General features: G+C 38.4%; 1 pseudogene; it reads left to right on the top strand.

Moving 5' to 3' along the window:
- The first annotated feature begins 10,236 nt into the window (after nt 1-10,236).
- LOC111554118 lies at nt 10,237-11,062 on the top strand (annotated as a pseudogene).
- The last annotated feature ends 4,644 nt before the right edge of the window (nt 11,063-15,706 follow it).

The raw sequence follows: 15,706 nt of genomic DNA, 5'->3' as shown, positions 1-15,706 counted from the left end.
ACAACTCAGTCTTCCCTATCACTGTAGGAAAATATGGAAAGCATCTGAGCCTATACTTGAGACAAAGCTGTGCCAGGAGAATAGCAGCTGATGCCTGAATGAAGAGAGTCTCTGGACAGGAAGAGGAGACCTTCAGAAAAGCCAAGCAGCAGCGCAAAACCAAACTAACATGACATAGATAGCCATGTTTAGGGACAGGAAGAATTTCCTGGGGGTTCCAAGAAATTCATGAAAGGGAAACTGGAGAAGCCACTGGACCTCTGACAGTAAGAAGGAAAGGAGACCTAGATTTTTGTGGTTTGGATATTCATGGGAGGTGTGATCTTACAACCTGCTGGTGTCTGGGGTATCTGGGTCACGCAGGATTGATGTAAAGTTGAAATGAGATAATGGATAAAAAGTTTTTAGCAAAACATCTGTTTTGTTTTTGAGACGAGGTCTCATTATGTTGTCCAGGCTGGAGTGCAGTGGCGCAATCTCGGCTCATTGCAACCTCTGCCTCCTAGTTCAAGTGATCCACGTGTCAAGCCTCTTGAGTAGCTGGATTACAGGCACCTGCCACCACACCTGGCTAATTTTTGTATTCATAGTAGAGACAGGGTTTTGCCATGTTGTCCGGGCTGGTCTCAAACTCCTGGCCTCAAGTGATCCTCCCCCCTTGGCCTCTCAAAGTGCTGGGATTATAGGCATGAACCACCGTGCCCAGCCAACATATGACTTGTTAATAGGATCTCAGGTAAATGTCTATTGTAGTTCATGTTATTGTTACAGAATATGGGATGGTATGTTAGAGGATTATGAAAGTGTGATGGGCCAGAAGGTCATATAAGATATATTCACTAAGCAAATCCTGTAGGTACCCAGGCTTCTGCATATAACAAACAGCACCATTGTGTGCACAGACAGATCAAAGCCAGACTAGAAGGTCAACTTTCTACTTGTCACTTTCCCAGATATGGACAAGGTTGTAAACATGTGGAAGTATAATTTTTTTAGTGGCAAATTACAAATTCATTCAACAGAGCTGTTTCAGAAAGCCATGAGTCTGTGGGAGCAGGTCCTAGCCTTCAATGGTGAATGCATTGAAGCAGTGGTAGCTCTGGGGGAGATGGTCCATTTTTCTTTCATTAGACTCCACCATAACTCGGTATCTTTGTTTTTCTCCATGGCTTCTTAGCCTCAAAGATGAAGATGGCCATTTGACAAGAGCACAGGCCCTAGTGTAACACATATTGAGAGCAGTCTTCTGTGTTTAAAGACATCTCCCTATACAATTGTCCCGGATGTGTTGGAAGGCAAGCTGACACTTGACAGGTGACATAGGCAGTACTAATGGTAGAAATCTGATGTAAAGCAGAAAACAGAGTTGTTTTATGGAGCTGAGTGAATATCTAGCCAGAAGAAGCCAAGATATAGGGACACCAAGGGCAGAAGATCAGACTCCACATCAGTTTGTCAACATGCTGCTCACACTCAATGGTTTACCAACAAGCAGCAGCAGGTGGCAGTGTCCCCAAACATCAGGGAGGCCTCAGGTCAGGTGCGAAAGCGGACCAGCTGGGCCAGAAAGTTTGAAGCATTCTGATAATACTAATACCTAATATTAAGAAGCATTTATCTACCACGCTCTACTTTAATGAACTAACTCACTTTACGTCACAATAACTGTATTTAATAGATTATGTCATGATCTCAGGCATGCTTTAGTTTCAGGGTGTTTGCACTTGAAGTTTAATCTAATCAAAACACCATTTTCCAGGTATATGCATGGCTCACTCCTCATGGCATTCTGACCTCTGGTCAAATGTCATCTCCTCAGTGAACACTGTTCTGATCATGAAAATACTCTACCCCACTGCTTATTCCCTTGCCATCCTTTATTTTTCTGCACAGCTCTTACCTCCATGAAAACATTTATGTATTTGTGCAATGCTTATAGCCCCACTAGAACTTAACATTGCACAGTGGAAGGGAATGTTATCTGGTTTGTTGATGACTATATCCTAGCCCCCAAAATACTACCCTTCCCAAATAATTAGCACAAATAAACAGTTGTTGCATGATGAAGTATCAATTTATAAAGAAAAAACTGAGTTACAATGAGTTTAAGCAAATTACCCAAAGTCTCAAGTCATGCATGCAAAATCAGGCTTGGAATCCAGGCAGTGTGGCCCTGGGACTCCAGTTCTTGCCTGCTATCCATACTGCCTTGTGAGTACTTCCTTACGTCATCATCTCAGTCATGAGAGAGAAACGGATCACCTGTGAGCGGGGGAGAAGCACATGAAGCACTGCTCTCTATGAAGGACTAGAAAAGGCCTACATCTGGCTTCCTTGGTCCTCTCTTCCTGCATGAACCTCCATACATGCTGCTGCTGCTGGGAGGCCGTAGGCTTCTGGCTGGAGGGCAGACCCTGTCTATCTCTCTTTCTCTTGCTGAGCATGATAGCAGGTAGGTGGGCTAAGCCCCTCTGTAAACCTAGATACCAGCAATACTCCTACTGAGAAGAAAGGATGGCAGGACCTCTGTTTGCTACTGCATTTCTAGGCACCAACCTAGGGTTTTGGGATGCTCTGGTTAAAATGCTTAGCCCCTGGTCCTATTGGTCATACTCAGATCAACTCCTATGGATGGCACTCCTGAGTTTCAGGACACGGCCAGCCTTTTGAACTCTCCTGAAGCCTAGGCTTCTCCTTTATTTCTAGTGAACTAACTCAAAAAGCACGAGTCTACAGGCCTGTGATTTCAAGCTCTGGGTGTGTGCTTGTCTGAGGTATTGAGAAGCTTCCCAAAGAGACACATCAGTCAGTTACATTGACCATTAAGGAATCTTCAGCACACTCAGCCACTGTAGCCTGAGAGGTAGGAAAGAGACTGAGAGACTAGTGTTCAAACAGTTGTTGCATTTAGGTGGGTATCCCACAGGCTTAGACCTAAGGCCTGGGTAAGGCACAAAGGTGAGACGGAAAAACTCCACAGATTATGGTTTGTGTGATAAAGAAAGGGGCCAAAGCTCATACTTACATTTAAAACCAGGAAGACGGTAGCAGCTGGGTAAAGAACATAATTGAGGGTCAAGCAGTGGAAGAGAGGACATGTATTTTTGACCAGAGCAAGAGCATTCAGGACATAGGTGAGAAGCAGAGCCCAGACTTACTGAGCTGTGGGGTGTCACCACCATCCCTGTTCAAGCACACACTGTTAGACGGGCCATGGTGGGAGAGTCATTGAAGAGGCAGAGTCAGCTAAAGGAACACTAAAGTTATGGAGAGGGGCTCTAATAAACTTAGGGAAAAAAGAAAAAGTAAAGTGAGCATTTCTGGTCTTACTTTATTTACTTGAGAGAGGGTCTGGGTCTGTTGCCCAGGCTGGAGTGCATACTCCACCTCCCGAGCTCAAACCATCCTCCCAGCTCGGCCTCTTGAGTAGCTGGGACTACAGGCATGCACCACCACACCCGGGTAATTTTTGTATTTTTTTTGCAGATATTTTTTCTGCCATATTGCTCAGGCTGGCCTCAAACTCCTGGGATCAAGAGATACTCACACCTCCACCTCCCAAAGTGCTGGGATTACAGGTGTGAGCCACTGTGACCAGCCTATTTCTGTTTTTATATCTCCAGAACTCAAAAGACTTTTTACAGATTCTACTATACATGGATCACTACATTTCTTCATTTATTCAACAACTACATATTCAGAGCCTATTGTGCCAGATGTTAAAGTAATTTATGGCTGGGGTGAACCCAACAAGTTACGGTGCTCCTTTTGTTTCTTATGCAACTCTTGCAAAAACATTTTTTCCTTTGTCAGATACATCCATATTATCCATGCTATGAAGATATATTCTTCAAATATTTACAATTTTTTTGAATTTACATATATACTTTTATTTCTTATTTTTAACTTTCATTTTCGATTCAGAGGCCCACTTGCAGGTTTGTTACATAGGTAAACTCGTGTCATGGAAGTTTGTCATACAGATTATTTCATCACCCAGGTACTAAGCCTAGCTCCCAATAGCTATTTTTTTCTGCTCCTCATCCTCCTCCCACCCTTGACCCTCAAGTAGGCCACAGTGTCTATTATTCCCTTCTTTGTGTCCATGTGTTCTCATCATTTGGCTGCCATTCATAATCAAGAACATGTAGTATTTGGTTTTCTGTTCCTGCATTAGTTTGCTAAGGATAATGGCCTCTAGCTCCATCCATGTTCCAGCAAAGAATATGATCTCATTCTTTTTAAATGGCTGTGTAGTATTCTATGGTACATACGTACCACATTTTCTTTATCCAATCTTCCATTGTTGGGCATTTAGGTTGATTCCATGTCTTTGCTATTGTGAATAGTGCTGCAGTGAACATAGCTGTTCATGTGTCTCTATGCGAACAATTTCCATTCCTTTCGTTATATACCCAGTAATGGGATTGCTTTGTAGAATGGTAGCTTTGATTTCAGCCCTTTGAAGAATCACCACATTGCTTTCCACAATGGTTGCACTAATTTATACTCATATATATATATATATATATATATATATATATATATATACATTCTGACTGATGTGAGATGGTGTGTTATTGTGCTTTTGATTTGCATTTCTCTATCAGTGATATTGAGTTCTTTTTCATGTGCTTGTTTGGCCATATGTATGTCTTCTTTTGAAAAGGGTTTATGTCCTTTGCCCACTTTTTAATGGGGTTGTTTGTTGCTTGTAAATTTGTTTAAGTTCCTTGTAGACTCTGGATATTAGACCTTTGTCAGATGGGTAGAGTGCAAAAATTTTCTCCCATTCTGTAGATTGTCTGTTTACTCTGTTGATGGTTTCCTTTGCTGTGCAGAAGCTCTTTAGTTTAATTAGATCCAGTTTGTCAATTTTGGCTTTTGTTGCGATTGCTTTTGGCATCTTCATCATGAAATCTTTGCCGGTTCTTATGTCCAGGATAGTATTGCCTAAGTTGTCTTCCAAGGTTTTAATAGTTTTGGGTTTTACATTCAAGTATTTAATCCACCTTGAGTTGACTTTGTATATGGTGTAAGGAAAGGGTCCAGTTTCAATCCTCTGCACATGGCTAGCCAGTTATCCCAGCACCATTTATTGACTAAAGAATCCTTTCCCCATTGCTTATTTTTGTCAGTTTTGTTGAAGATCAAATGGTTATAGGTGTGCGGTCTTGTTTCTGGGCTCTCTACTCTGTTCCATTGGTCTATGTGCCTATTTTTGTACAGTACAAAACAGTACCATGCTGTTTTGGTTACTGTAGCACTGTAGTATAGTTTGAAGTCAGGTAATGTGATGCTGCCTCCTTGGTTCTTTTTGCTTAGGATTGCCTTGGCTACCTGGGCTCTTTCTTGGTTCTATATGAATTTTAACATAGTTTTTTCAATTCTGTGAAGAATGTCATTGGTAGTTTGATAGGAAGAGAATGAAATCTGTAAAAAGCTTTGGGCAGTATAGCCATTTAAATAATACTGATTCTATCCATAAGCATGCAATATTTTTCCATTTGCTTGAGTCATCTCTGATTCCTTCAGCCATGTTTTGTGATTCTCATTACACAGATCTTTCACCTCCTTGGTTAGCTGTATTCCTAGGTATTTAATTCTTTTTGTGGTAATTGTGAATGGGATTACATTCCTGATTTGGCTGTCAACTTGGCTGCTGTTCATGTATAGGAATGCTAGTGATTTTTGCCTATTATTTTTGTATCCTGAGACCTTATTGAAGTTGTTTATCAGCTTAAGGAGTTTTGGGACTGAGACTATGGGATTTTCTAGACATAGAATCATGTAATAATGCTTTTGAGTTGCTAGAAACACAGTAGAAAAAACTTTGAAAAAAATTAGTCAGTGTGAAACTGACTTTTTTATACTAAAGAGGCAATAATTTCTGCTCAAAGTTGCCTACAAGTCCATCTATCCATTCTATCCAGAGCTATGAATATATGTATTTCCAAAAAGACCACTCTCCCAATTTTACTCAAAGCATTCTTCAGGTTTACAGGCTGGCCTCCCTGAAGCCTTCTTTCTTAACCTTCTTTTTTCATTGTTTGCCATTTTGAATCTCTAATTGTCACTGCTCTGAGGGACCCATGATTCAGAACACTGTAGCAAACATAGATACTCCATTCATTATATATCAGCATGACTTCACACTAAACGGACAGTATCTTTCAAATAAAAGACAGTGCTGATTGCTCATATTGGAGTTGCCCATGAATACACTTACACATATTTATTGAGAACCTGCTTAGGTGTATAGGCAACACCAAACTTTAAGTTTCAGTGGTGAAAGTCACTCCAGGTTGTTTGTCTCAGGAAATTTATATTAGAAAGTTTAGGAATTTGAATCAAGTCTAGTGAAAATCTCAAGGCCAATAAAGCAATTGGGATCTCCAGTTTTGTGACTTTTAGGAAGGCTCAAAAATGGCCAGTGGGTATCTGGTAGACCAAGAAGAACAGAGCAAGGTAGATTCCACTAATGTGTATCACCAGCAATCATTTTTAAGGTATTAAACAAAAGGTCCCACATACTTAGGCATTCCACTGAAATGTGTTAATATTGATAATGATAAATATGTGGAGATTATTTTCCCTTGCACTTTCTCCTAGGACACTTCTCAAAATGTGTTCAAACTTTACACTTTATTATATAACACAAAGCTTACATTGTACTCTCCCTGCTTCCTGCCTCTATAAAGTTATTCCATTAATTTATTTTCCCTTGATTGACTATCCCTATGCAGTAGAGATAAATCCTTTTAAAGCTACACCACTGTCTAACACACCAATATTATGGACCCTTATTATTCTCATTCACCATTGAAAAAGGGATGTCTAAACAGGCTAGCTAGATTTCCAAAAATGTCAGAAGACAATACTGGCAAAGCCCAGCATAAAATCCGTTCTTCTTCATTTTCAAACCATGAGCATTTACCACAATGCCAATATACATCTTAACGCTGGCACTAAACTTTTGTTTTACGTTAACCTTGGTCAGAAGTCATGGTTCCTAAAGTCTTTTTGATTGACCAAGAAAATTACTCTGGAATCATGAGGCTTATGTTTTTCTAATATACCAACCAACCAACCAAAAAATAACATGTGTCTCAGAGCTATCCTTTGAATGAACTTGGCCATATCTCAGAATATTAATAATGAAGTGTAAATGTTTGATAAGCAAAGAATATGATTATAGGAAGGAGAAAAAAACTGAGGAACACATTAGTGACAAATAACTTTTCTTTTTCATTTTACAATAATGGGAAATACCATCTAGATTCCTGCTGAACAGAGTGAGTCTGGAAAAGGGAGCATTAAGAGGTTGTATAAGTTTTCTAATGAAATCAGACGTCATTGCTTCAGGCCATGTTCTCTTCTTTTAGATCTGTACAAGGAGCCACCTATACATTGCCAGGTGAAATGTCTTTCAATAACAAGGCTTCAGGCTGGTCCAGCTCTTTCACTTTCAGCTCTGAGTTCTATGACCAACAGGGGCTGTGTGATGCATTCCAACTTCAGGGCTTCCCCTGTGGTTATGGGTTATGTAAAGTCCTGTTAATCCCTAGAGCTCAGCTTCTCTCCAACTGCTCCACTGCTCTTTCCTAGTGAGTCTGAGTTCCTCAGGGAGCCTCTGCCTTTGCATATCTGCTGAAAATGGTCATTTTTTGAAAGAGTCCATTTCACTTGGAGAGAGATCTGAATCTCTTATATTCCTTCTTAGTCCTCTGAGTTACTAAGTCTTGTCCCAGAAACATGCAGCGACAGGCAATTTGTCTTTTCATATCTTTTCTGCTGTTGCTGAGCTTCAAGCCCTGTTGTTTAATTTTGACACACATGTATATAAATATATAAAATATATACAACACATACATATAAAATAGACATATGATGTTCTTCAGGACTGTGCTCAATCTTTACAATTATTATATAATTTAATCTTATTTCATGCTTTCAGAAAACTCCTTAACTAGGTTTTTAATCCCCATTTTACAGATGAGTAATCTGAGGCCCAAAATAAATGATGTAATTTATTTGTCATCAGAGAGCTTGGATGTAGCACACTGATCCAAGATTTCAGATTCCAAAGATTCTGTTGTTACTCTAAATGATACTACTTCCATTGGCTAGATCTGTAGACAGCATGTCTTGATCTTTATTTTTCTTCATGATATTTATCACTGACATTATATAACTCTGTCACTTAGGGTCATGTGACCTTAAGCAAGGCACTTCACTTGTTTGTGCCTCATCTGTAAAATGGGAATTATAATGATACCTACCTTAAAAGAGGGTTGTATCAAGGGAGTTAATGCATGTAAAACAATGAGAAGAATCTTTAGCCAATTGTAAGCATAATATAAGTGTCAATCATTAGTAGTAGTAGTAGTTGTAGTACATTTATTTGTTTGGGGTTTATTATCTGTCTCCTACACAAGAAAGTAACCTTCTTAACAACAAAGACTTTGTTTTGTTTACTACTATATTCTCACTGCAAGAAGAGGGCTTAGCACATAGTAAGGGCTTAAGAATTATTTACTCAATGAATGAATGAATGCATAAATGACTTCAGGTCCTCATCATCCTTTTTCCATGACTTTTGGGATTTGGCTGCTAAAGTTCATGAGTGGGTGAACATAGTGTTTGATGTCACAGCTGCACACACTTGGTCCAGCACTCCCATATGCCTAGATACAAAGTGGGCGTCACTTGTATTCTTTGTTGTGCCTCATGCTGATGGCCTTTGCCCCTGATATCTTCTTCCCATAGGCCTCATGGATGGCTAAGCCATTCTCCATTTCCTTCAAGTTGTTTATTTCTCTTCATCTCATGAAAGTGAACCTGTCCTCAATTTCATTGCCATAAGATCTCCTCTTAGTAGATGATGCCTAATTACTCTTTCCAATTAACATGCTATTCAAATTTGTCTAATGTTTCTTCCAGTTCTAAAATTTGATGACCACTGATCTGATGTGACTGTGTGATTGTTTCACAATTTGATGTGTGTGTGATGACATTAGTATATGCAATACATGCTGTTTACCTCTGTCTAGTAACAAATCTCTACGTTTGTTACTAGAGTAAGCTTTAGGGGTAGAACTTGGTCTCAAAGCTCACGTCTTGGGAAAAAAAAGATCTGGTGCTGATAGAACCTTGATAAATCCCTTGTAATAGCACGTGATTTTGTTTCCCAGAAGTAGGGCAAGAGCTCTCTGGCTCATCCAATCAGCTTCTTCTCCTGACTTTAGTAGAGACACGGGCTTCATTACTGAGTTGGGGATTGAACTTCCCTCTGTCCTATGAAAAGTAGAAGATTATACTAAGAGAAACCTTCAGTGAGAGCAGAACAGAAAAAAAAGCAAAGAACTAACTGAAGGAGAGGGCAAGAAATCAGTGTAGTGTGTGGCAGCAGAAGGGAAGTGTCAGGTCAAAGAAAATAGGAGAGAAAAAGAGAAAGCTACCCAAGTAAACAGGAAAAGGGGAGGAAATACAAGGCAAAAGCAGAGAGCAGGGAATTGGCATGACAAGAAAGTGGTGAAACACAGAGGATTCCACCGGACAACAGAAAGCCCAACAGAGAAGAGTGGGCAAGGATAAAGAGACAGGAAACAAATGGATTAAGACATGGAGTAGCCATTGTCAGTTACCCGGGTAAGGAAAGATTGGTGGTCTAAATAAAATGCTGATTGTTCATTTACAATTCTGACAGTTTAAATTATTTATGGTACACCTTGGTGCCTCACTTAATCATATTAAATTACAGTTGTAATCTTATTAATTACTTGCAACCAGCTATCTCAATGTACCCTGTATAGAGGACAGCTTATCAAGGGGTAGAAGTACTATAGCTTCACTTTTAATCCAGTATCATCCAGTACACAAATTAGCCTTACATTGTTAGGATCTTCCTGATGGTGACTGGCTGAACTAAGCATTATTCTTGACAATACAAGTACTGCTGTGCCCATTTACAGAAAGGGAAGGAATTCTTTCCCAGAAAGTAAGATATGATTTAAATGCTTTGGCCTAATTAGCTGTGAAAAAGGATAAGGCCCAGGTAGGGTTTCGGGAAAAGGCAATTAACATATCTGCATATGTGTCTCTCCATTCACATCACCCAGCCTAGTCCAAGTCATCAACATCTCTTCACTTGCATTGTTACAGTAGTCTCTTAGTCCCTTTTCCCACCTCCACCTTTGATCTCTCTAGTTTTCATGACGTCCAAAGTGAACTTTTAAAAATAACACCACACTATCTCTATTTAGACTTTTCAACAGTTCCCATTGCACAAGGGATACATTACCACAAGGAATTACACCATCTTGCCCTTGCAAATGTCATCTTTATGTTCAACTGTGCTGATCTTCATTTTTCTCCTCAGATGTGCAAATGCTTTCCCATCCCAGGGACTTCATGTTTGTTCTGCCCCAAAACTAAAACACTCTTCCCTATTCTTCATCTGGCTAACCAATATTCACGCTTTCTGTCTCAGCGTAAACACTGTTTTCCTCAGACAAGATTTCCTGACTCCCAGCCTAGGCCATGCCACTATGTGGTTTGTGCTCTCCATAAATTTTACTTCTTCTATATACATCAATTCACATAATTATACTTTAATACTTACTTGTGTAATTGTTGGTGTGCTATGACCCCCAGTTGGCTGTAAGTCCTATAAAGACAGTGGCCACATCCATCTTGCACATCCCTCTGTTCCCAGCACCTGCCATGGGTCCTATCAGCTGACAAGCACTCAATATATTGTATGAATAAGTAAGTAAGATTCTAATTTCCAACATCCTGGACTTGTTTACAGTCCCAAGGAGCCTGCTCAGGTAGAACACATGCAACGCTTCCTATGCATGTATTTGCAGAGAGAAGAGAGAGAAGTCCTTCTGCTTCTCCCACATGTTACCATTCTGACCAGGCTCAGTGCTGAAGCACTGATGAGAGGGATGGAGACAGTGAGCCTGTGAGTGTTGTGTGCAGAACAGCATTTGCCTTTGTCCACCATGAAAGTAATGTGATGCTCAGCGTCCACAGTCTTTTAATCTGGCTGCTGTAGGGTGAGAATTTGTGGTCCTTTTCTGTTAAGATGGAATCTTGCTGAAGGTCAGAATGTGGTTAGGGTCAAAGAGTGGCATTACTAGTGCTGTGTATAAAAGAAAGAATACAATTAGGATCTTTGGTTCTCTACCAACTTGACTCACTTTCTCCACAGCAAGGCTCATATTATCCTTTCCTAATGAAGTTTAGAATTGAACGGCAGTTCTCTTCAGACAAGTCACCTGTCCCTTTTGCTTTATTCTGAAACAATGGAGTCCAAAATCTGTACTTCTTACTTAGTACAGTGACTAGCTTCTAACATTCCAGGATGGCTATCTCAAGGACTTTTGACTAAATGCTGCCAGTTCGTTTGGAGTGGTCTCTGGCAGGGCCAGATTCAGCATAATGTAGCTTCCTGTTGTCTTTTATATTCCTGTATGCTATTGTAAATATATTGACGTAAGCTGACCTATTACACATGCTTGTTCTCTTCTATGGTGATAGGGACTAGGAAAGACAATGCACTGTTCACTCTAACGTAAGGGATCACATATAAGTCTTATGATTTGATGATTCTCTTCTGGCAGCCAAACCTGCTTGTAGCTTTTAGGATTCATGGCCACTGGTGGCATTAAACACTTAGAGCCTGTCATCACAAAAGGAAACCTTGTACACAATTATCTTTCCAAAGGCTAGATCAGCCCATGTCAATGTCATGTTTAATATTTAAACACACTTTACTGTCATTTGTATCTGTTTACTCAGTCACCATCTGCAAAACCACTGTGAATAAAAATGGAACTTGTGGGGCAAGAAAAATATATTGAGAATCATTGAGTTGGACAGACTTAGTGAGAAGGTTGTGTCTATTCAAACACCTGTCTTCCACCCTCTCACCATCTGGGCAATCACTTCACCCTTCAGCCTCACTAATCCCCCTTACAATTACCCTGTCAAGAGGCGAGTGCAGCTCAGGTGGATTTAATGTGGGTTTAATATGGCCTGTTGAGTTTAATGTTTAACGTTGATTTCCTTTAAGTAACCATTTCTGTTCTTACTATAAATCTATGTCTATATGTCTATGCTTAATTTGGATGATGAGGGCAATTTGGATTTAAGGCAAGAACCAGTTTATATGTTTTTTGAAGAGATTATAGATCAAATAAGCAGACAATAGGCCTTCCAAAGCTATAAGTGAAAACAGAAAAATGATGCATAATTCACAGATTACAGTGATGTTAAAAGAGAGGGTTAATATTCTAATGTGTTGTTAAGAATTCTTTCACTCAAATTCTGAATCTGAATCTAATAGTCATCTATATACTGCTATAAAGGAAAGGGAAGGAGTTAACATGAAATCCAGACCTGTTATCTGTTATTGGATGTGATGCTAGAGAGTTTATATTCATTTTCTCATCTAATAAAACAACTCTTCAAAGTGCGTATTTTAAAGACAAAGAACATGAGGTCAGAGGGTTTAAATACCTTGGGATACCAGCCAAAGTCTGATTCAAAAGTATGCATTTTCCTCCCTAAAGGGTCATATTTACCTGGTGATGGTACATCCATCAGTTGGAATGATTCAACCCTCTAAGGGTCTCACCTCACCATGTATAATAAAGTATGTTATATCACCTAAAGGACAAAAATGATTAGAAAAAAATGAAAATTGTAAGAAATTGTCCATCCAATTACCTAGACAGCATTCAAGCTCAAAGCATTTGGATAACCATACTTGTTCTATTTCTATTTATCCAAGGCATATTCCTTCATTGCCAACTATGTGTCAGGTGTTGGGACAGACATTTTGGATAGAATGATAAGCAAGATGGAAATGCTGTCTTCTCTGACAGAGCCAAGTATCTACAGAGGACAGCGCAATGCAGACTGGCCACTGTGGATTCTGAAGCAGTGTAGGGCTCAACGTTACCTGCCTTAGAATGTGAGAAAATAAGTACAGATAGATGCTGCTTCTTTGAAGTAATGTATAAAATTTAAAGAGGATAGCAGGATCAGTAGTGTTTTATATTTCGTCAGGCTTTAAATATTTATGTTTCAGATATACTTTGACCATGATATTTCATAAATATGAGGCAAGTTGTTGAAGAAGAAGTTTGTGGTTGATTTCCTGAATTTGCCAACATGTTGACACCACCAACTACTTTCATATTTTGCAGGTATATTGAGGAAGGGCAAAGTTGGCCTTCAATGCCAATACATAGCACCTCAGTGCTGAACTAAGGTATTCTTATCTAAATAGCAAGGTACTTAGTATCATTCAGCAGGATACACAGGTCATAAGTCCTTCCCAAAGGAAAAATTACTCTCTTTTCTGGTTCCTGAGGCAAGAGGAGAGAGCGGTGCTCACTCACTCCTCATCCTTTGACTTAGAAAGGACAATCAACAAATTCATAAGAGATACTTGAGCGTGTCACATCAATTTCTTTGATTTTTAGATGAAATGTGCTTTGTGTTGCTCTCAAATTAGACACTCATTATGCATAATTAGCCCCTTACGTAGAACAGCTGCTGGCTTTTACAATGCTTTCAACCAGAGCTGAGTGTACCCATTGTTGGTGTTTACTGTGAGTGAACTTAATACAATTTGTGATATATGCATCATTTGATGTAATTATCAAATATAGAAGAAAAACCTAGAGAAAAGCATGGTATGTTCATCTTCACTTAGAAAAGTTAACTCTGAAGTAATTATGGGCTATTATGCTGGAAATTATTTTACTTTTTTAAAAAATGAAAATTATTTGAATTTAATACTAAATACAATTCTGTGATTGTTTATGAAAAAGAGGTACCGGTATGTTTCCCATGAGTGAGGAGGACTGAAGAGGCAATCAAATCACCAAGATAGGCCTCACGGAGAATCCAGGGAAATTCTCCATTAAAGGACAGCTTGACCTTAACTCTGACTTTCTAACTTTGCTAACATATTTAATCTCTACTTTTCCCATCTATAAACTTGGAAGATAATCATCAAGAAGCATGCACATGTAGCATTCTAAACACTTTAAGATGGAAATTGTTACCAAAGACATGAAAAATGTAATTCTCAGCATATAGTCCTAAACTGAAACACCAAAATGGTTTGTCTATGCCACAAAATTGGAGATCTTGTAGTGGATTCTGTTGTGATGCTTTATGCATTTTGAGAAGTTAGGAAAACTTGGAGGAAATGTAATGTAATCATTAAGCAGTATTCTGCCCCCTTTTACTTTTGCAGTGTATGTATCTCTCATTCACTCTATTGGAGATACATTGGAATTGGCAATCATTGTTTTACAAATAAGATAGCTGAGGAAAGGGAAACTTGCAAAGTCACAGCGGTTAGATAAGGAGATATTGCTACAGTTCTTTAGTTTCTACCTTTTTATTCTTAATCCTGCCCAAATAGATAGAGATGTAGAAATTTAATATATCATATTTTAGACTACAAAGGTCTAAAATGAAAGCTGTGTCATAGCACAGTGATCCTTTTTCAAATTATGAAAGTAAAATTCAGCTAAGGGAATATATTCAAATTTCAACTGCCAATGTACAATATTTCTGTTAAATCAGCTTTCATGGACTATTCTAAATATCATTTATGGCATTGAAGCAATGTGTTTTGGAGTGATGGACTTTGAAGGCTGTTCTGGAAGTTAGAGATTCTAATTATTCTTTTTGGGATAAAAAGAATAATTTGGTCACCATTTATTTTGGGAGAAAATTATTACCAATTATTGTCTTTCTAAATAGCCTTTAATTGAATTCAACTAGTTCTCAATATAACCGCTTGACTGCATTCAACCTGTTTTGCCAAGTTAATTTGATTGAGTAGATTCACTTTATATTCAAGATCCTTTAAAAAATTCTCTTTCGTAAAGCAGAACCCTATAAAATTGAATAAGAAAATAATCATAAAGGATCATTTTGCATATTGTCTACTTCTGGAAGAGACAATGCCATTTATCACAAAAGGAAGCAAAATTATTTTTGAAGTATGATTAGCTAAGGTTATTCTGTAACCAGAGGTCTAAGTTGTCTTACAAGCATCATTTTCTAACTTCCTTGTGACTTATTCCATTTGCTGACATGTAGAAGCCCTCAGTATAAAAATATATGAAGAAAATTTCCCATCAACTATTTCTTACTCCAATCTAAAGGACATAGAAAATTTTAGCTTACAACAATTCTGTAAATGCACATTAATGATAGAAAATTTTAGCTTACAACAATTCTGTAAATGCACTTTAATGATGAGAAAACACAGTCTCCACTGAAGTGCAGAGGCTTTAAAAATAAATCCCTCTAAGTAAATCTTTTCAAAAACAAACAAAAATCATATTAACAAAATGTATTTAAAAGACCTCAAATATTATCTTTCCATACTTTTGAATTACATGTTGAGATGAAAGAAAGAGAGAGAAAAAAAAGGAATAAAGAAAAAAGAAATGAAAAAAGGAAAGAATAAAGGAATTATCTATGGTTCTACAACAAAATAATGGAAAGAGTTTGCACTGGCTACTTAGGACAAAGGCTGATGCAGAGTGACACTTCATGCCAACAAAAGGATATTGAATATTCTGCCTTTTCTTAGAGATGCTTTGGTATTTAACATATTGATATCTTCTGACAATTTTCCTAAAGGATATTAAAATTATCATAG

The sequence above is a fragment of the Piliocolobus tephrosceles genome, chromosome 3 (genome assembly GCF_002776525.5).
Source record: "Piliocolobus tephrosceles isolate RC106 chromosome 3, ASM277652v3, whole genome shotgun sequence".
Taxonomy (NCBI): Eukaryota; Metazoa; Chordata; class Mammalia; order Primates; family Cercopithecidae; genus Piliocolobus; species Piliocolobus tephrosceles.
This window is presented reverse-complemented; position numbering and strand designations above follow the sequence as displayed.